The sequence below is a fragment of the Lissotriton helveticus genome, chromosome 6 (genome assembly GCF_964261635.1).
Source record: "Lissotriton helveticus chromosome 6, aLisHel1.1, whole genome shotgun sequence".
In the NCBI taxonomy this organism is placed as follows: domain Eukaryota; kingdom Metazoa; phylum Chordata; class Amphibia; order Caudata; family Salamandridae; genus Lissotriton; species Lissotriton helveticus.
This window is the reverse complement of record NC_136067.1, coordinates 1,651,718,623-1,651,741,399: the sequence shown is the minus strand read 5'-3', so window position 1 is coordinate 1,651,741,399 and position 22,777 is coordinate 1,651,718,623. Positions and strand designations below refer to the sequence as shown.

Below are 22,777 nucleotides of genomic sequence, written 5' to 3'. Positions count from 1 at the left end.
AACAGTTCCTTATGCATTTAGGAGGTGGAGATCCTCTTCCTGTGGATCACTAGGCCATCTTTTTGACTTGGAGGGCATTCTACCCTTTTCGCGGCTCAGGGAGGAGTACGGTCCCTAAACCTTCCCTTTGCTTCATATCAGACATCCCTATGGTAGGCCCAAGGTCAGGGTGCATTATGAGTATAAGGTAGGACATGCTCTGGTGTGTGTGTAGCATGTCCTAATAGTGAATTACAGCCATTTTCGTTTTCACTATTGCAAGGCTACCTGTTCTCTATAGGCTATAATGGGCAGTTAGATTATTACATTCTTATAAGCCTAACTGACTCAGGGAACATGGTAGAAATTCGAATTTAGTATGCCTGAACTCAGAATGATAAAATACCTCTTTTAGTAAAGTTGGTTTTAACATTCTGTGTTTGAAAATACCACTTTTAGAAAGTAGGTATTTTCTTGCCTAACTGTCCAGGTCTGCCTCTGCTATGGTGTGTATTCCTTGTCTGGAGTTTGTGAGTGACAGGGCTGGGGGATTCCAGGAGACAGGCTGGGGCAGCCCAGTGGTGAATAGAGAGATCTGCATCTAGATGGGAGGGAGGAGTTGCACCTGGGACCTGAATAGGGATGGGCCTTCCCTCTACAATGCTGGCTCCACCTCTTGTGGTTTGTCTGATGTATCTGCCCTGCACTGTGAAAGGAGTGAAGGAATCATGTCAACAAAATGCTCCAGGGCCGTGCCTTCCCTCCCCTGTGCTGGCTCCACCTCCTGTGGGGCGCCTGATGTCTCTGCCCTGCACAGTGAAATGAAGGAAGGAGTCATGTAAACAAAGTGCTCAGGAACTGGTTTGGACTAGGCAGAGGCCTCTCTACCTTCAGAGAACAAAGGATTTTGGGGTATAAATATTGGGACCCAGTACCAAGAACTTTAGATCACTTCTGGAACAAGAAACCTTTTGCCAAGGAGAAGAACCAAGGAAGCTTCAGGAGTTTGACTGCCCCTCTGCCAGTGTGCTGTTTGCTGGGTTGACCTGCAGTGGTTGCTTCATTGCCAAGGAAAGGAGAAGGAACTTTTTAAGGACTTTCATTATCTACAGAATATTTTCCAAGGGCTTGTACTGTGCTTCCCTCCTGCTGAAGTCTCAGGGACAAAAGACTTAATCTCCAGCTCCCCTCTGAATTTCCTTGCTGGGAATTCTAACTCAAGACATTTGCGTGTCGCTGGGAGCTGGAAGCGCGACGCATCGAGAGGAAGCTTGTCGGCGCCGCAGCTCAAATCGTCGCATAGCCGGAGAAGCAAGCCTTCGCCGCATCTCCCTGGAAGAGTGTCTTCGTCAAAGCTGCTTGCTGTCACATCACCGGACAAGCGTGGCGCCATCGAAAGAGTCGCCATCGCATCACCGAAGAAGCGAGTCGCAGGGCCTTTCGCAGCTCCAAAGTACAGAGTCGTCGCAAGGCTGCCACGGTGCCTACGCATCGTCATTGCAGCGTCATCGCATCGTCGCATCAAGGGCACAATCTTCTTGCATCGCAACAGGATCATCGCATCAAGGCGCCATCTTGCGCATCGCAACGGGCCCGCAGGCCGAGAATCTACGCATCAACCCCGCACCGGTAAAGATCACGACGCATCCCCCACTTTGCGCAAGCATTGAGGCACGACGCATCATTTCCCCCGGATCACGGAACCGACGCATCTCTCCTTTTGCAAGCCTTTTGTTCACTTTGCGTTATGCATCCAGGTACATTGTTGAGAACTTTGTCGCATTTATCTGCAATTTGAACTAAGTAACTTTTACCATCTTTAAGTCAATCTTAAGTAGAGTATTGTGGATTTTTGTCGTTTGTGGTCTTGTGTTTAGTCTATATAAAGAATACTTATTTTTATAAAAACCTGTGTGGTGTCCATCTGTAGTGTTTTCACTTTATTGCTGTGTATATTCACAAATGTTTAACACACTGCCTCTCAGATAAGCCTGTCTGCTCGTGCCAAGCTACAAAGGGGGTGACGAGGGGTTATTAAGGAGTGTAATCCCCTTATCCTGACTTAGAAGACGAGGGGTTATTAAGGAGTGTAATCCCCTTATCCTGACTTAGAAGCAAGGGTCCCTACCCGAGATCTAACACAAAGCATATATTAAATGCAATTATATTAAAATTGTCTCATGTGCCCTCTGAACCAGGACCTCTTTCACAATATTGAGACCCTGAGACCTACAGTCCTGAGGAAAGTGCCTGACCCCACATGAGCAATATTTGAGCACTGAAACATGTAATTGAAAAAGAAAATCCACATCAGGTGTTCGGCCCTCCTGTTTTTCATTTTAATCTTGTGCTACAGAGATCCAATAAAACATTTTAGATCACCCAAACACTATTTAAATATAGGCAGACAGTTTAAAAAAAAGTGAGAGTCTAAATGTCATAATAAGAGATATACTCTTCCGCAAACTAGGGGACTCATCACTAGCAGACTGTGCAACTAGTGAACAGTAGTACTTTTGATGCAGATGCTAATCATTGCTAGATGCGGAACACACTGATGAAGTATACTACACTAGGTAGGAGAGGGTTCATCAACCTAAGTGAGTATGTGGACGAATGGAAATTCCATAAAAGGTTTGTGAATCTTTTACAGTAGTCTTTTTGCACTTCTTGTATGTTTATGTTTGTTTACGGAGAATATACAACATTACTTTAACTCTGCTTACTCCATCATAGTGGGTTCACTATCTAAGTTGTACCTGCCATGTGTGAGAGATATTCCTGTGATGATTTTCCTGCTACCACTGTCCTTTGCTCATGTTCTTTGTGTTAGGGAATGCTGGGCTGTCGCCGTCTATTTTGTACTTTTGTTGTATTGTGAAGCGTGGTATAAAAATGTCACTACTCAAAAGAAAACACAAATTGTGTTGTCAATGTTTTTTTAATGCATGATGTGAATGAAAGAGCGAAATTTAAGAACATAGCTGACAAGTGGCACCATGTCATGTATAACACATTTGGGCAATTCTGGAATTTTAGCCAACAGTACTTTGCATGTGGAGGTTTATACCCATAATGACACTGTCAAAAGCAAACCTACAAGCCCCACAATACAACATGGTCTTCGCTTAAAAGGTAAGAATGACTGATGGAATAATGTGTCATAGTACCACTTAGTAGACTTGTGAAATGTAAAATAAAATGTAATACCTTACTTTTGGCCTTTTCTTCTTGCAGGCCATCATGGGTTAAACAGCCTAGTGGGTGAGAGAGTAGAGATAGCCTTTCAAATAAATGCAGATGGGCATCTCACAGGTAATGGGATCATATTAATACTCCTTAGAAAAAACAAACCAGCATACTAAAAAGACTTTATTTACAAGAATAATGCAAGCAGCATCAGCTGAACAGGTACTGAGTAAGGTAAAAACAACGAGCGGGCACTCCTCTTCTACAGACCATACTCGGCCCAGGGGTTGCTGTGATTTAGTATGAGCACCTGCAACATCACTGTAATGCACCCTGCTTTAAACAGGTGCAGAACCTTCTGCCACGTGATGGCCACCAGTGCTCTCTTTTTTATGTAATGCACTGTAATGTTCCTCCAAGTCTAATACCAACCTAGGTCAAATTCAGATGAATATGACAACTGACTTGCCTCAGGGGAGGGAAGTGATACATGAATGTTTCTAGTACAATGTTTAGAAACTATCCCTTCCAATAAATGCTACTCAATGCAGTGATATAATGTGATGTAATTGAAGAGATGTCATCATATTTTTCCATGATGTTTCTTGCACGGTTAACATGCAAAAATATTGTCAAGGATCGGTACGTGCACTGCCTCTTGTAGTCGAGCCAGACTTGGCTCGCCCACCTCTGTGAACTAGGCAACAATCAAATGATGTAATTGTTGTGCTAATTAATCATTTTGGAACCTGAATAATAATCCTACCTCTCTTTAGTCATTGAATAATGACGAGAATGGCATTTGTAAAGTAACACCGAGACACAGACTGAAAAAGTCGAAACAAGTAAACAGTAACGAATACCTGGTGCGTGCAACAAATCTGAAAACACACTCAAATATGTTTTAAGGCAGGGGAGCGCTAGAGTGCGCACAAGCAGAATGGCCGCACTAATGTGAGGCTCCTGCAGCCTGGAAACAAAATACGTAATTTATCCTACTTGACCAGCTCCTTACCCGTCCAAACCACCCACGAATGCAGAGGGTACCAATATGCCGCCTCGCTCAAAGTTTCAGGGCTCTACGTCGTTCCGCTACTAAGTTATCAGCAGCGGAGTTTGGTCCGAGAGCTGTGCCGGTGCTGACTGTGAGTGCTGTTGGGGCCTGCGGTCTATGCCAGGCTGCGGCGCACCACGAGGCACACAGGCCTTTGCCGGACTATCGCTGGGGAGTGACCTCCTTTCGGCGCTGCTTGGGGACCGGAGACCGGGAGACACCGAAGGAGAACTGGACACTATTCCTGGCTTCAGCGACGCCTATCTATCAGGAAAACTGAGGTTTGTGCGGCGTGCGGGGGAAGACTGGAAGCTGCGGCGAGGCGCGCTGCCTAGGAGGGGGCATATGGACTGCTGAAGGCCCGTAACAGGGCGCGGTGACATTTACCTGTGCCTGCAGACTGCGGAGCACTGATCGAAAAGATTATACCCCCCCCCCCCGGCTTCTGGGCATTTTCAACGGGCTGTACCTACAGCGTGCGCCTCCCTGGGCACGGCGCGGCTCCCCTGCTGTGGTGACCGGTCCCCACTGGGAGATCTGTCTGCGTCTCCCGAGGGGACCCTGAGACTCAACTGCTGCGTGGTGCGGAGGAGAGAGAAGCCTACCTCTGCAGAGACACCCTGATGATCATCCAAACTTGCAGCAACTTATGGTGGGGCCTATAGGCCTCAGATGGGCACGCCAGAACATACAGCACAGAGGGCCGTTGACAACGGCGTACTACCTACAGGAATTGCTTGCGCACGTCCCGATGTCCTGTGCACGGTGGTAGAGGGACACTCTAGAATGCCCTGAGGTGATAGTGTCCGCCTTGCCGCTCATTGCTGCTGGAGGAGCTACGTGCCAGCATACACGGCCATATAGGGGGCACGGCTCTGCTATGAGTCCTATCGAAATTCACCGCACTGTCTGATCTGCAGTATACTGCCCCACGTTCCTGCTCTCTCTGCCCAGAAGGAGAGTGAACTCACTGCTCAGACACGAAGGCTGGTCCGGTTTGCTACCTGGGGCTGCGGCTGTCCACTCAAGACGTTCCCTGACTCTTTGAATGGTGAGGCTGGAGGTCGGTGATTGCCTCGCCGGCCTCGTGTCGCCACTGGAATTGCTGTGGGTGCCGCGAGGCTGTATGTAGCTGGGATTAATCTACCAAAGGGTTGCATTGGACCTATCTCGCCAGCCAGCATTCCACATCTGGTATAAGCTGCTCGGACATCTCAGCATATTGGTGGTGGAGACATCCGAACTAGTGGCATTTGCTCATTTATTTATTATTTTTATTTAGAAGTTTTCTATAGCGCTAACAAGACCCGAAGGTATCAGAGCGCTTCACAGTAGTGGGCATGAAAAAGAGAACAACATGAAACAAACCCAATAAAAGCAATCGGCGACAGACAATTTGGAAAGAAGAAAAGTTCGGACAGCAGGGCTTCTCAGTACTGGATTCAACAATACCGCATGGATTCTGAGACGTTTGCAGCTCCAAGTTATCCATAACCAAGGGAGCGGATCAGGCACAAGGATTTAAGTTGGCTCTTGAATTCTGCATAGGACGGTAGAGTTCTGATGTGCGGGGGGATGGCATTCCATATTTTGGGGGCATTTCCTGAGAAAGAGCAGTCCGCAGTTCTCTTCCTTCTGGTTTTTGGTAGGATGAGCAGCAGGGAATTAGAGCTTCTCAAATTTCTGGCTTGGCCTGCTTTTTTGAGCTTGTTAGCCAGGTATTCCGGTTTGCCGGTGTGGAGGGCCTTGTGGGTTAGGCAGGCCGTTCTGAAGGTACTTCGCATTTCCACAGGGAGCCATTCGAGTTCTTTGAGAGCCGGGGAGATGTGATCATATTTTTTGCAGCCTGTGATCATTCTTGCTGCCGCGTGAAGTGTTGTTTTTAGTGGAGCCAGGTGGGATTTGGGGATGCCTGTTAGGATTGAGTTCCCATAGTCCAGTCTTGATAGAACTAGAGATTGCGTGGCTAGTTTGAGGTCCTTGTTGGGAATGTAAGGTTTAATTTTGTTCAAAAGTCTGAGGTTGAAGAATGCGCTTTTCGCCGAGTTCTTAATGTGATTTGTCAGGGTTAGTTTAGGGTCTAAGGTGAAGCCCAGGGATTTAACGGAGTCGGCTAGCGTGAGGTTACCCTTGAGAGCATCGATCGACTTTAGCCACTCGGTGATTTGAGGGTTATCTTCTTTGTTTGAGATGAGGAGTGTTTCTGTCTTATCGGGGTTGAGTTTCAGGTGATTCTTTGTCAGCCAGTCTTGAACTTCATTTAGGACATCGTTGAGTCTCTGGATGTCTTTAAGAGAGGAGATTTCCAGGTAAATCTGCGTGTCGTCCGCGTAGAGGTGGAAGTTGATGTTGGCGTTCCTGAGTAACTTAGCGAGTGGTTCCATGTAGATGTTAAAGAGCTGGGGGGAGAGCACCGATCCTTGAGGGACACCCTTGTTGACTTGCTGGGTATCGGAGGTGAAGTTCTTGATTTTTATTAGTTGCGAACGGTTGTGTAAAAAGGAGGAAAACCACTTGAGAACTACCTCGCCAAGGCCGGCTCTTTCTTGAAGAGTCATGATGAGGAGCTTGTGGTCCACCGTGTCGAACGCTGCTGAGAGATCAAGGAGTATGAGGAGGCAGCACTTGTCAGCGTCAAGAGATCCATGGATGTCGTCTATGATGTTCAACATCGCGGTTTCAGTGCTGCGGCCTTGTCTGAAGCCAGATTGGAGGGGGTCCAGGAGATTGATGTTGTCCAGGTGTTGCGTCAGTTGCAGGAGTACACAGCGTTCAAGTGTTTTCGAGAGTAAAGGGAGGTTAGATATTGGTCTGAAATTGTTCAAGTCAGTTGAGTCGAGACCGGGTTTTTTCAGGAGGGGAGTGACTTGTCCCATTTTTAGACAATCGGGGACCACACCGCTTTGTAAGGAGCTGTTTATGATTCTTCCCCAGATGGGCGCTAAGGTAAGCTTCATTTGTTTGATTAAAGATGGGGGGATGGGGTCTGAGATGTGTGCTGAAGGTTTGGAGGTCGAGATCAGCGCGATTATCTCAGTTTCCTGGACGGGGCGAAAGCTTAGCCAGGGGGAGGGAAAGGAGTCGGATGGGAGTGCCACTGGGGAGGTCGAGTAGCTCTTCTGGAGGTGTGGGTTGTTGATGTCTAGAGATAGTTCGATTTTTAGGACTTTGTCGTTGAAGAAGTTGGCAAAGTTGTCACAGAGTTCTTTGGAAGCCTGTAGGGTTGAGGGCAGGGGCTTTGTTGTTTGTTGTCTGATTATGTTGTAGAGTTCTTTGGGTCTGTTTTTGGATTTGACCAATGCCTCGCGGAAGAAGCTGGATTTCTTGTTTTTGATATGGTTGTTGTACTTCCTACGGGCTGATTTTAGTTGAAGGCGGAGAATGGCGGTTGGGTTGTTTCTCCACTTTCTTTCTTTGGTTCTCAGGTTTCTTCTTTCTGCGTTGAGGTCCGCAGTGAACCAGGTTCTGGATGGAGTGGCTCGGCTTCTTTTGAGCTTTAGAGGAGCTAGATTGTCAAGTATGGCGACTACCCCCGAGTTATAGTGGTCGACGAGGTCGTTGGTCGAGATGTGCATTGTGTTATTTGAAAGAAGAGCGCTTAGTTGACCTTCCAAGATGTCTTGGGGTACTTGGGAGAGGTTTCTCGACCATTTAGGCGGGTCTTGCGGAGGTTTAAGCGAGATGATGGGGTGATTGATGTGGAATAAGATCATGTGGTGATCTGACCAGTCAACTGGTAGTATGTGGTTGACCGTGATAGAATTCTTTTGGGCAATGATGGCGTCCAGTGTGGCTCCTTTGTAATGAGTCTCCCCAGTACAGTGTTGGGTGAGGTTGTTCTCATCAAGGAGGCTAGATAGCGATTTGATTAGAGGGTTGTGGGTCTCATTCCACCGGATGTTCAGGTCGCCAAGAATTAAGTTTTTGGAGTCGCCCAGTGTGTCTTGTGCAATCAGGTTTGATAGTTGGTCTCCGAACTCGTTATTTCTGCCCGGGGGGTGATAGAGTAGGTGGCACAGTAGAGAGTCGTTGTCTTTTGTCTTGATGACGGTGGATAGGCATTCAAAGGAGTCATACTCGAAGGAGGCGGTTTCTGTGATGCTCCAGCTGTCCTTGTGGATGATAGCGACCCCACCTCCTCGTTGTTCAATCCTATCTTTGGAGATGAGGGAGAAGCCGGGTGGAACCATCATGTCTAGGCAGGGAGGGGATGTCTTATTAAGCCAAGTCTCCGTGAGGAACGCAACGTCAATGTCATGAGTGAGGATGGCTTCGGCTAGGTCCGTTGCGTGTAGAGAAGCCGATCTGCAGTTGATTAGGAGGCAGTTGGTGAATTTCTCCTGATTACTGGTGGTTCCCTCTTTAGTCTCTCTAGGTATAGCGGTGAGGACTGGTAATCTCTGTGTTTTGACGATGGGTCGGTCTTTCCGGTGACCTGTGATGACTTGAATTTTAGATTTGGGTGACTCCGTAGGGGAGGAGTCATAGGTGGCGGCAAGTAAGGCTGCTTCCCTGTCTGACATAGGAGCTTCTGGTCTAAGGGGCCTGGCGGTCGGGTGATTTGAGCCCACTGGAGTGGGAGAGGAAATAGAGGACGTTTTGACGTGGGGGGAGGTCCGGGGGGAGAGTTTGTAGGGGTTACAGACTATACCAAGGTTAGAGATGATTTCTGAAAGACCATGGGTGATAGTGTTGACCTGGTTTTCCAGGGCTGCGAGCCGTTTTGATATGGCCTCAAGGAAGGGGATGTGGGCATCCGCGGTGGGTCCGAGAGTGCTAGGGTTCGAGAGGGTGGGTTGGGAGATAGGGGTCAGGGTGAAGGACGGGGGGGTGTTCTGAGTGGGTTGGGAGATAGGGGTCAGGGTGAAGGACGGGGGGGTGTTCGGGGTGGGTTGGGAGATAGGGGTCAGGGTGAAGGACGGGGAGGTGTTCAGGGGAGGGTCAGGCGGGGGTTTAGACAGGGGGGAGGAAGGGAGGAGGACAGGAGGGTGTTTGGACAGGGGTGGATTGAGGGATGTAGGGAGACTTGAGGGGAAGTGGCTCGTTAACTGAAGGCAGCCTGTTGGCGTGGGGGTGAATGCTGTAGGAGGCTGTCGTAGCTTGGTGTTAAGGGAGGTGAGGTGGTTGGAGGAGGGGGAGGAGGAGGGGGATTGAGTGTCCTGCGGATGTTGGGTGGCTGAGCATGGAGGGTGAGGTATTACTGGGGGAGGGGGGGCCTGACGGGCTGGGTAGGGGTTGCGGAAGGGAGTATCGCGGTCTTCATTGTAAGTTGTGGTCGTGGTCGGAGGCGGCGTAGAGGCGAGGATGGGGAGGGTGGGAGGGGCTGACCTGAGTGCGGGAAATATGGAGTCGAAAGCTTCCAGGTTCTCATTGTTAGCTTGGATGAGGACCGTGCCATTGGTAAAGATGGTCACGGTTATGTAGCCTCTGCCAGCTGATCTGAACGGAAGAGTCGTGGTTAGTTTGCAGCTGTGGAGAGTGGAAGTTGTTTTGGCGATAAACATCCGCGATCTAATCGTGGAGACCCAGTATTCCGGTCTTTCAGTGTGGAATATTAGGTCCATCTTGGTCGGTCCATTGGAGGCCGAGTGGTAGATGTCCGTGATTAGGGTTTCTTTGTGATTGCGAATGAGTTTCTGCTTGAGGGTGCGTCGCTGCTTAGTAGAGAGGAGTGGGGGGAAATGATGGTGAAGGAGTTTCGGCTGTGAGGTTTAAGGTGGGCAAGTGGGGCTGGTGGAGGAGGGGGGGGCTGGTCCCGGGCCATCGTGGGTGTGGTGGGAGGGGAGCCAGATTAGGTAGGGGTGTGGCGCTAGAGTGGCCCGGAGGGCAGGCGACAGATTGAAGGTGCAGTTCAGTAGGACCCGTGGTTAGAAGTCATGTGGGGCATTGCAAGCCCTCCTGGTTCGCTATTCTGCGCAACGGATTGCAGGTGATGGTCGGGGGCAGGGCAGTTAGACCCAGGGCCTCTGCCTAGGTGGAAGGCACTCTTTCCCTTCCTTTACTGCTCTCTTCATTGGTTTTTTTTTTTTGTCTCCTTGTTGTAGTCCTACTTTTGTTTTTCTGGGGTGTCCTGGTTATGAATTCACTAGAACTGATCACACTGGAGATATGGCAAGGGCCCCTGTAGCTCCCTTTGCATGATGAGGCAGGACATCCCAGTTGCCCCTCTGTTTGGCGCCCCCAGTATCTACCAGTATCTCTCTGTGTGGGTCAGGCGACGTCCTCTTTGGCCGCCATTTTAAAGTCAGGCACGGGCCGGCTGTGGCTGGAAACGTGGGGCTCTGATGAAAAGGCTTAATTTGGTGGGGTAGTCAGAGCTGAAGCTTGGTGGTGCCCAAAAGAATGCCAGTACTCACAGTGTCGAAGAGAAGTGGCTACTGAGTAGGCTCCGGTCAGGCGACGACCTCTTTGGCCGCCATTTTTAAGCCAGGCGGAGGGATGGCAGCGTTGGGAGTCCTTGTGCTCCGGTTGGGGAATTTAATCACTGCCAGTGGTGGTCGGGGCTGAAGTTTAGCGCCCTCAACCCTTTCACGACCTCGAATGATGGAAGCCGCGACTCTGGGGGAAGGCTCAGGTCAGGCGAGGTCTTCAGAAGCCGCCATTTTGAGGACAGGCGTGGCGGGCAGCGTCGGCGGAGAATCCCTGAGCTCCGGTTGCAGGAGCTATGGTCTTCCAAGGCTGGTCGGGACTATGCAGCTCAGGTTTCGCCGTGCTGGCATTGCTGAGGGATCCGGACGCGGTCGGCAGCTCTGCGGGTGAGTGTCCTGGGGTCGCTGGAGGGCAGAGGAGCGCCGATCACCGTGAGAGTGATCAGGCGACAGAACTCTGCTTTCCTGTAGCGGGACAGGCTGCACTATTCCGCCGCAGATTCCGGTCGCGTTCCTGGTGCTAGGCAGCGCTGGGGGGGCTCTGATTAGGTGATATTTTGATGAGCCCGGAGCTCGGTTTCGGAGCTCTCTACCCCTGCGGCCATCTTGCTTTGCTCTTGTAATTATTCAATTACAGGAATACAAGCTCCTGCTTTCGCCGGGAAGAACGCGAACAGCGACTCTCACCTACTGCGGCTAGTCCCTACAAGAGACCCACCATGGGCAAACCGGATAATCGGCAACCTAAACTAACATTTGAGTCCACCTCTTCCAAGAAAGGGTTGCGGAGCACACCGGACACAGGGGGCTCCCAGAGCCCATCGACGACTGGAACAGGTTCTAGCTCCTCCACATCAGAAATGCAACAGATGATGCAAGAAATGAGGCAGGGGTTTGCCACGATAGTGGACAAAGTCGACCGGATGTCGTCAAGAATGGACGCCATTGTACAGAAAATGGATATACACGAGGAGCGCATCACTGAAACTGAACGGCGAATATCTGAAAATGACGACACCACGGCCTCACATACCGCGCAGCTCTCGAGAATGGACAACATCCTTAGAGTTATTGCTGCAAAGAATGAGGAAAATTGGAAGCCCGCAGCCGGCGGAATAACATTCGCGTAATAGGCGTGCCGGAATCCACTAACACGGGGCGCATGGCAGAATACGTGGAGAAGATTCTCGTCGCTGCGATTGGGTCTGAGGCGTTCTCCAACCAATTTATCATTGAAAGGGCACACCGCTCGCTTGGTCCACAGCCTAAGCCTGGAGCCCCTCCACGGCCCATCATTGCACGGCTCCTAAACTAACGCGACAGAGATACTGCGTTGCGAGCAGCACGCACCAACCAAACCCTCACGTGTGATGGTGTCAGTTTTTCCATCTATGCAGACTTTACGCCTGTAGTGCAGGAACAACGCCGTAAATTCCTTGATGTCAAGAAAAAACTCTGTGCATTACAGGTGGACTATGCGTTGTTGTATCCGGCAAAATTGAGAGTGACACATCAAGCCAAGCAACATTTCTTCACGAATCCACAACAGGTGGAAGACTTTCTGAAGACCTTGAGGCGGGAGCGCTCTGGGCGCAGACACAATGGCGATGAGAGGCAGGAAGATGTCCACTCGGCAAATGAAGAGGAGTAAGATGGAGCTCTGGTCCCCGGGGTGCTGAGATGCCCTATTGCTGTTACCTGGAGGCTCACTGGAGGGCTTCATGTGTGAGAGGACGCTGTTACTGATCGAGTGACACATGGACGGGTACTGGACTGTTGGTGGTAATGTATTCCAGGCACCACCCCCTTCCCTCCAATACACCCTGATGTGGCCAAACAGGACGAAGGGGCGAGGTGTAGGGGGTGGCTATGTGTGCACCTTAGACGTACTCCATAGGGTGTACCCCAATGAACATATTGACTCTATTGCAAGTGTTGAGTTGTTTTAGGGTTGTTAAGGGAGGAGGGAGGGATGGGGATACTGGCAAGTTGGGACTGCTTCAGTGGGTGGGGGGGGGGTATTGGGCTTTCTGAGACGCACTGGTTTTTCTGTGCCATCATCCATGATTCAGTTGGTTTACTATCGACAATGCGTGATGCCAATTGCTTACGCCACGTGCTCCTACTCTTACTTGCAGGAGCTAATAACATGGGCTATAGTTCAGGCTCGACTGCTGTTGTGTCTTGGTTTTTGGTATGGGGCTGGATGTACTCAAGGTTCTTGAGATGGCGGGAGGAAGGGGCTCGAGACCTTGCATTGTGTTGGATAGGGCTTCTTGCATTGACAGTAGACATTATAGTAGATGCTTCTGCCTTTAGATACTTGGGGTTGTTTCAGGGGGAGGTGGGGAAGGGGTGGTTGTTTACAGTTTACAGTATAAACTTGGGCGCAATGGCTATCGAAGAGTTGCTATTCCTAGATCCGACAGGATTTTGTGATGATGATGTGCGAGGAGGTATTCTCGGGGTGCATTTGTACACACAAGCATTGATCCACAAAAATGCACCAGCATGTATGTTACCTTATGGCCCGGAATGCTTGATCATTGGCCTATACCAGATAAGTCATTTAGTGTTAAGAGATTACACCACTCATGGGGGACACTGACTTGAATGTCTTAACATGGAATGTGAGAGGCTTGGGAGACCCTAGGAAACGGCGACATATTTTATCATACCTGGACCGCCACTCGGTGCACATAGCTTTTCTCCAAGAAACTCACTTCAGGGTACAGTCTGCTCACACTTTTGCCAACAGATGGGCGATTCACACAGTGTTCTCGTCCTTTTCGACGTATGCTAGAGGTACAGCGATATTGGTGAGGAGAGGTACGCCCTTTGCTATGGCTGGTACCAAGGTGGACTCTCAGGGGAGGTACTGTATGATGTGGGGCAGACTAGGACACATTGCAGTCACGTTGGTGTGCTGCTACGGTCCCAACATTGATGATCCTCAGTTCTTTACGGAGCTGTGGGCGGAGATTGTGGGAACGGGTCCGCAACACCTCATTTGGGGGGGAGACTTCAACACTACACTAGATCCTACCGTGGACAGGTCGTACCCATCCCCTCACCATTACACTAGGGCAAGGACGGAACTGCGTGCGGCACTTACGGATCACAATTTAATAGACACCTGGAGACAATTGCACATTGATACGCGGGAAGGTACACATTTTACGGCACAGGCACGCTCATGGGCAAGGCTTGACTATGTATTTCTAACACCACAGCTTTATACTTCTGTTGTTCAATCACAGCATCTCCCCAGGACGTACTCGGATCACTCCCCTGTAAAAATCACTTTAAGTTCGGCAGACTTGGGCCCACCGACCACTGCTTGGCGATTGCAGCCCACGATGTTGCTTGACGCTGCCTTTCAAGAAGAGCTGCGCAATGAATGTTTAGACTTTTTCAAGAGGAATAAGGATTCTGTTAATGACGTGGAGACTATCTGGGACGCGTTCAAGGTAACTTTGAGAGGGTTTTGTATTGCCTAGGGGTCTGGAGTTTTAAAGAGCATTGTGTCTCGACTAATGACGCTAGAGACGGAACTTATACGCCTTGAGGCGTCATTGGCTACGGGTCCCGATGATGCCGTCCTCTCGAGTATACGTGAGAAGATCTCTGAGTACGCTGATGAAGCCGCTAGGGAGTCGAAAATTACGGGCAAGTACTGGACCGCTCGTCGCTAGGGCGAGAGACCGGGGAAAGCCTTGGCCGCCACGATTAAACTGACACGAGCACCTAATATTATACTAGAACTCGAGAACTCGGAAGGGGAGGTGATTAAAGACACTGCACAAGTCCTCAATTCTTTTGTGATGCACTACAGCACGCTTTACACTTCCACTAGAGCAGGTGACCTCCACTTGCAAGATTATCTGGCCGATGTTTCCCTTGGTTGGCTTAGTGACGCGCAGAGGGCTTTTTTGAGTGCATCTTTCGAGTTAGACGAGGTGAGGGACGCGATCATGAGTATGCAGTCGGGGAAAGCTACGGGACTCGACGGGATCCCGATAGAATTTTATAAAACATACATAGACTTTATGGCTCCGGTACTACGAGAGGTCTACGAAGATGCCCTTGAGGTGGGCCACTTGCCGCCCTTTATGCGTGTGGCGCTCATTACATCGCTACTTAAACCCGGGAAACCAGCGAACAAATGTGACTCTTACCGGCCCCTTTCCTTGCTAAACTGCGATGTAAAAATACTTGCCAAACTCATTGCTACTCGTATCAGCCTCCTGCTCCCTACCCTGATATTACCAGACCAATCCGGTTTTGTACCTGGCAGGGCGACATCACATAATTTACGTACTTTCTTTTCCGTCCTAAACTCGGTACACGAAGACCTACCGATGGCTGCTGTTGGACCTGGCCCTTATGGCAGGTTCACCCCGAAACTTTTTGCTTTTTCCTAGCCTGTTTCTGGAACCTGGTGTTGGTGATTTTAGGCCTTGGCGCACTTTTTCACTGTGGTACAGTGTAAAGTGCGTGAGCTCTCTGTGTATGTGTGGTGAGTGACCTGCCCTCCCATAGGAATGAATGGGGAATATGTATGCCCATGGTAGTTCCTGATGTGTGGGGAGTGCAGGGTCGAGTTTGGTATGTACGAACTCGTGAGATTGAATGCTGCGTAATGATGTATGCGGCATGAATGTGTCTAGTGCGGAAGTGCCACTTCTAGACATGTGGGTGCATGTGTAGTGAGTCTGCTGGCACGTGATTGGCTGGAGCCTGGCTCCAGGAGTGCCTGGGCCTGCTTGTGGATTGACTGTCTGGTTTGAGGATGACAGGGGCTGGGGAGCCCCCAGGAGGTTGTCTGAGTCAGCCCGTAGATGAAAGGCTGCATCTGCTGCCAGGGAAGTGGGAGGAGATAGCACCTGGGAGTGAATGAGGCTGTGCCTGCCTGCCACAATGCTGGCTCCACCTCCCGCTGGGCGGCTGTCGCCTCTGCCCCTCACACTGAAAGGAGTTCCCTATAACCAGTTCTAGCTGGTTCTCACACTGCCTGCACCCTTTAGACAAAGGATTTTATAGTATAAAAAGGGGCTGTGTCCCCTTCCAAAATGTTCTTGTTTCTAACTTGAATCCTGCCAGGGGCGTGCTGCTGCTTGGGCCCAGGGGAATCCCTGGGCCCTGCCCAGCCCCTGGACACCTGATGGACTTTCCTTCCTGGACTGCTGAGGTCCTGGACTCTTGAAGGACTTTGCTGGACTTGTTGTTCCTTAGCGCCTGGGAGCGCTTTATTTTTACTTGGACTTTCTTTTTGCCTGCGAGCGCTTGACTTGTAGCTTCTAGCTCCTGAAAGCGCTTGCATGCTGTCCTTAGCGCTTAGAAGCGCTTATTTCATGTTTATAGCGCTTGGGAGCGCTTTTTGCTTTATTTTGAGCATTCGTTCCGCCCCGCATTTTGCGTGAGGAATAGCAGGTGCCCACCCTGCGTGTTGTGCGGATTTATTCTTTAATTTATGGCACCGGTGCCCACCCGGCATTGCCCCGATAATTTCTGCTTCAAGGGTTTCCACCCCTCGTTATTGTCCCCGTGCGTTCACCGCCGCTGCCCCGGGCCGAGAGGAAGCAGCCGCCGACGTCACTGAAAGGCCGCGCTGGGATTGGCCCAGCCGGCAGGGACTCCTCCCGCGTCACTAGAGAGGAGCTCCGTGATTGGCTGCCCGGAAGGGCTTCCCCAGGCAACGACTCGGAAGCCCGGGAAAAGAGGAGGAAGGTGGCGCGAGCTTCCGCGGGGGCTCCCATGTCGAGAGGAGAGCCCCGTGGTGATGGCCCAAAGCCCCGGGTCCCAGGAGGGGGCCCAGGTGAATCTGAAATGGCCGGGCGGGGCTCCCGGAGTCCAGGGAAGCCCCGCGCTGAGGGAAGGCGACGCCTCTCTGAGCCCCGCTGCCCAGGACCGTCACCGGAGGAGTCTCGAAGCAGCCGGTGAGTGCGGGAGGGCTGGAGGCTGAGAGGGAAGGTTAGAGCGGTCCCGGATGGCAGCGGGCCGCTCCAACGGTGGATAGAGCCTGAGAGGCTCCGACAAGGCTGCATTCTGTTTGGAGCCCCGAGGCTCCAGGGGCCAGTTTGTGTATTTAGAGCCTGAGAGAGGCTCATGGGCATTTTTATTTACTGAGAGCCTAAGAGAGGCTCATGGGCATAATTGATGTCTCGAGCCCGAAGGCTCCAACGAGGCCCACAGTGATTTTAGGGTCCCCACGAGGGACGTGTGCATGTGCTGCTTAAGGCCCCCATCGCTCCAACCTACAGGGGCATATTTGTTTTAGAGCCTGTGTGGCTCCAACGGTTGGGGGCATGTGTTAGGTCAGGGCCTGTGTGGCCCCAACGTGTGCAGAGTACCAGAGCCTGTGTGGCTCCAACATGTGGCTATGACCTGCGCATATGTGTCTTCAGAACCTGTGTGGCTGCAACAGTTGGCGCAGTTCTGGTCTAGGGTCAGTGAGGACCCTGTCGCAGTTTTTAATTCACGGCTGCCCAGCAATTAGTGGGCAGCTGCACCGTTTAGGTCTTGTGATGTTCCCAGGTGCCCAGCAAGTAGTGGGCACTTGCAACGTTTAGGTTTTGCGCCGGTGGCGCACCCCTGACTGGCGCTGCATGGCAGCGCGCCCTGACATTCTGGACACAGGGCTCTTTAGTCCCTTTATTAGATGGGGGCTGGTATGTGATTTTATTTAGGCGCAATGTGATTATCTATGTGACGGTAATTGCCTAATGTGAGTTTTGCAATGTGATGTGGTGCTAGGAAATGTAATGCATTTAATATGATTACGCACCTTGATCTTACACCTCTGAATGTTTTTAGGCATCATGTGTTTTTGCGCTATTGAGTTATGTTCTGGCCCCTCTGAATGTTTTTATGCATCATGTGCCTTCCTTGATTTTACACCTCTGAATGTGTTGGTTTATGCATCATGTGTTTTTCCTTCCCTGCACCTCTGAATGTGTTTATGATGCATCATGTGCCTTATTATTACACCGCTGAATGTGTTTTTATACATCATGTGTTTACCTTTTTTCCTACACCTCTGAATGTTGTGATGCATCATGTGTAATGTGCTCTTGCTTACACCCCTAAATGTATTTTATTCTTAGGTGGTTGTTCTTTCCAGGACAGGTGGTCCTAGTGAGGTCCTGGTCCCCTGCGTGACATTCTCCTAAGGTGGTTAGGGTTGCGTAGGTGGTACTTACCTGTTACCAGTAGTTACTGGTTGTGTGCTATACTTGCTAATTTGTGCTACAGTGATTTTATATCCTTTTATTCTAATTTCTGACAGTATTTCTATTTCCTAAAAGTGTTGATTCTGACAGTGGCCCAGTCTTGTGAATAATCCCTTGTGAATATTGCCCGTGCCAGTTGGCACAATGTACATGTGTGATTTCTATCTGATATGTTTTGACAAATACAAAAGTTATTTTATATAACCTTGTGTGGAGTTCCTTTTGTGGTGTGCCTAGGATGTTGTTGCTGTTGTGTGTTGGCGCAAATGCTTTACACATTGCCTCCGAGTTTAGCCTTACTGCTCGTGCCAAGCTACCAAGGGGGTGAGCAGGGGTTATCTTGGCGTGTGACTCCCTTGCCCTGACTAGAATGGTGGTTTCTGCCTGGCTTTGGCGTCAGCCTCAGCCTACCAGAAATAGCCAGTTCTAACAGCTGCCATCTTCCTCGACGCCTCTAAGGCCTTTGACTCTCTGGAGTGGGGCTATGTGTTTTGGGTCCTGGAGAGAATGGGCATTGCGGCAATATTCATCTCATGGATCCAGCTCCTCTATGAGCGTCCTGTGGCGAGAGTGCTTATTAATGGCAGACTTTCCTCTGAATTCCCCGTCACCAGAGGGACTAGGCAGGGATGTCCCCTATCGCCACTTCTATTTGCTATAGCTACGGAGCCCCTAGCCGCGAAACTGCGACAACATCATAGGGACAGCGCACTGCGATGTTTTCAGAGGCAAATACTAATATCGATGTACGCAGACGACATCACTTTATATGTGCGCGGCCCCTGCGAGAACTTGAACCCCATTCTCAGGGAGTTTATACGGTTTGGTAGACTCTCCGGAGTTCAGATCAATTGGGGTAAGTCATGCATATTCCCACTAACGACATCCACGACACGGTTTGGGCTAGATTACCCCATCACTTGGTGTGAGGGAGATTTCAAGTACTTGGGTATCCACATAGAGAAGGATAGAGATGAATTACTTAGAGCCAACTATGGCACTACGATGAATCGCATTACTGATAACGTTGCGCGGTGGATCACCCTGCCCCTTTCTATGGCTGGTAGGATTAAGATGGTGATCCTTCCCCAATTACTGTATCTATTCTTGAATATACCTTTCTACCCAGGCAGGCATTTTTTTCAGCAACTTCGGACGGAACTCATCAGGCTTGTATGGGGCGGGAAATCGCCTCGACTAAAATGGGACACCATGATTAGGCCGTACAATCGAGGCGGTTTTGGCATACCAGACTTTGAATTGTATTACCAGGCAGCTCAGGCTCACTATGCCTACTTTTGGGTACATCAGCCTAGATACATGCCTCAACTGGCTGCTGAGCACTGGCTTGCCCATCCTACCCCCATAGAGGGCGCGCTGTACGCTTTGGTGCCAGGCAGAGACAAGACGCCCACGACGGTGATGAGCACAGTAACCGCGTGGTCCCGACTTGCTACTAGGTTGGGGACTACAATGCTCTATGCGCCGCTGGTGCCACTGGCTTACCACCCACATATGCCCTTATTACAAGAGGCGGGATTTCGCAGGCTGCTCCACAGGATACATGTTGCGACATGGGGAGACTTGTATCATAATGGAACGTTTCGCTCTATGGAACATTTATATGAAGGCATACAACCTTCTCCGCTTGATGTCTTTCTATACATTCGGCTTCGTCAGGGACTGAAAGCACTTACGCCTGACTTTCCACATGAGCCTCTGACCTTCGCTCCTCTGCAGCTTATACTTCAAAATGACACCCCTTGTAAGCTGGTATCGACAATATATAGATCAGTACACACACAAATAGATTACATACCATTAGCGGCTAGACTGAAATGGGACCAGGAATTGGGGACACCACTCACGGACAGACAGTGGGAATTTTGTCTCCAACAAACAGAGCGCATTTCTGCTAGCAGTAGATACAGAATTATACATTACAAATTTGTGCACCGACTATATTGCACTCCAGCTCGAATGTATAGATTCCAACTTCGTACTACTGGCAATTGGGACAGGTGCCACGCTCCAGGGGCCGATTTTTTGCATCTGGCTTGGTCGTGCGATGCAGTTCAGCTCTACTGGAGTCAGGTGCTCGCAGCACTGTCCAAAATGATTCATGCTGAACTAGACCCCTCCCCTACTCTAGCTCTATTAGGGTATGTAGAGCCCCTGCAGGCAGTACACCGCAAATTTATTGCGCTAGCCCTCTTGATGGCCAAAAGGAGAGTTGCATGTAAATGGGGCAGGGGCTGGGCCCCCAAATTCAAGGACTGGCTGCGTGACCTTACTTATTGCCAAGAACAGTTAAATACATAGTCCGAGTTGTTGCCAGTCGCCTCACGGCCCAGGGATGTCTGGGCCCCTTTGCAGTGTTACCTGTTACAAGAGAATGATGATCCCGAAGAGGGGGCGACTTATTAAGGGGTTCCTTTGAGGCCCTCAATAAGGTGTTGTTTAAGTGAACGAGCGTGTATGGGGTGCTGAGAATGTGGGCCTGACCTGTTGCGGAAGGTACGGGGTACCTTCTTGTCCGGAAGGTGGGGGTGCTCCCATACGAGCATGCAATGGCTTAACTGTACTGATGTTGTTTGTAACCTGGGCTGGTGTGGGTCGGGCGCTTTCGCCCAGATATGCCAATTTATGGAAGATCCCCATTGTAGACAAATATTGTTGATATGGATTGCCTGCAATGCGATAGGCACTATAGCTGTGTGTGCTATTAGACTAATTGGTAATGATACTGTATTATTGTGCTGAAGAATATGTATCCGGTGGCCTGGTTCTATACATGCATTATGATTGTAATCTAAAATGTGTACATGTGAATGCACTCTTTGATGACGTGTTTTAGCTGAAAATTTCAAAAATAAAGTAAAAAAAAAAAAAAAGATGTTTTAAGGCATGGGTAAAGTGGGCTCTGGCCCAGGGCCCCAGACTTTCAGGGCCCCCCCTGATAGAGCCAGTTCTGCTCTGCAGAGTCTTGCCCTAATGTCCTTGAATAATTCTAAAACAGATTGTTTTAAATACTCAGGGCTCGAATCGGGGTACCACGCGGGTGGACGGCGTCCCCCCACTTATTTTACCGGGGGGACGCCATCCCCCCTGCTAAACAGCTGGACTTCACTCTTTGGCCTCTCTGGGAAGAGGAGCTCAGCACCTTTCGTGACGTCACTTCCTGTTGTGACGTCACTTCCGGCGTCAGCGTCCCCCCGCTTATTTTTTCAGGACTTGTGCCCTGTAAATACGGTTTTACTTTCATACCATTTTCAATGTGGGTGTAGTGTAAGTCTAATGCAGACATTTTGCCAAGAAATGTTGTGTTTACGTTTCATGCAACATCCATAAACATATTCCTTTAGATTTAGAACAAAACAGGACCTCCATATGAGAAATAGGAGGTAGTAACAGATTATTTGCAATAATATTAGTGAACTGCTGTTGTGTTACAGCATTGAAAACACTCATCACCAGAACCGAATACATGTACAAATCATTCCGCATTTGGAGGGGCGTGCCTGTGCACTGTCAGTGACCTGGCTAAAGAGGGCATGAAAGAGGTGAATTTGGATCATAAATTCAAAGCTGTTATCAACAGGGCCCCCAAAATATGTTCGGCCCCGGGCCCCCAAAATCCTTAAGATTTCCCTGAACACACCGTTTACAGCATGAATGTAGAGCAAATGCATACGTTCCTTTTCTATCCCACGTAATTCCCGTGTTATCGATGCGTAGGCTCTGTTTGGAAGTAACAGCTGATTCTCTTCCATGTTGATAATAGATTTCGATAAATATCTGCTTACCTTCGGTGGATCTATTCTGCCAGCCTCAGCTCTCATCCCAAGAGGTACTGAAACGCACGAGTGGCACACCATCATTCTCTGTCAACATGAGATTATTCGAAATCATTTCTTTCCTCCCACTGCGTTGCCGAGCAACGTTTGTACGGGCAAGCAACGCGCCTCATTCTTAAACGAACATTCATCGCCAGCTTCGGAGCTGCGCATCCGCAGGAAGTGCTCGCTCTCGCTGAGTGAAACAGGAAGTCGTTTGCGGCAGCTGTATCTGCCCTGCATGATTTCTGTTGTCAGAGCGGAGGGAAGGGTGGGAATATTCTAAATGGGATAAACGGTTACACTGAAGAAGTGAGGCTGAAAGGAGGACGTATCTGCGCCGCGTTTAGAAGCCAAATCATGCTAATGCCGTCTGTTTAACTCAGACATCGCTCTGCTCTTTCGGACTGTAATCACCAACGGAATAAGATGAAAGAAATGAAAGAGTGCAGATAGTGTGTTACAAAGTAGTCTGCAGACAGGAATCGTGTGAAGTAGGATTTATTATCACAGCCCCACACAGTGGTGATGCGTGGGTGAACGGAACATCAATGTGACAGTTGGTGTCAACGGAATCAGCAGGGGCAAGGAATGTAAAGTGGGGGAACCAATGGGAAGGGGAGAAGCTGGGAAGGGTCACGCGCAGGGGAAAGGAAGGTACCATGCGCATGGGTGCAGGGGGGTGGAATGGGTAGGATACAACACATCTTCCTCTCTATAAAGTTTTGGCAACAGTGCCACGGGAAGCGGTGACACATAAACAGGAGGTGCATAAACAGTTGGGTAATTAGTCACATTCGTAATCATCCAGACGTTTAGGTCTGCGGATGGTCCTACCAAACCTTCCAGAGGTCGCTGGTACGTGTGGTGCACATTCAGTGTCCGAATGAGAGTCAAAGTCAGATCTGCCGAACCTACCACTGAATCTGTGACCATCAGACACCACTTCAGAATCCGAATGAGGGTCATCCTGACAACTCCGATTACAAGTCGAAGTGCTGGGATGGGCACCTGCAGACCGATCTGTAGAATGGCCATCATCAGAGTCCGAGTCGGGTTGGAGGTCACGTGTGCTGTGGTTTCTAGACCTATTATTCTCATCAGTACTAGATCTATCAA

General features: G+C 49.9%; 1 protein-coding gene across 2 annotated transcripts in view; it reads right to left on the bottom strand.

The window, feature by feature from the left end:
- The window catches only part of LOC144763675 (uncharacterized), a 130,096-nt gene extending 108,215 nt beyond the window's left edge, over positions 1-21,881 (bottom strand). Inside the window, exon 1 of one of the 2 annotated variants that reach the window (XM_078649501.1) lies at positions 21,629-21,881. The gene's annotated coding sequence lies outside the window, so the exon portion shown is untranslated. The remainder of the gene's footprint in view (positions 1-21,628) is intronic. The other variant, XM_078649500.1, reaches the window with a different exon arrangement.
- Positions 21,882-22,777: the final 896 nt, after the last annotated feature.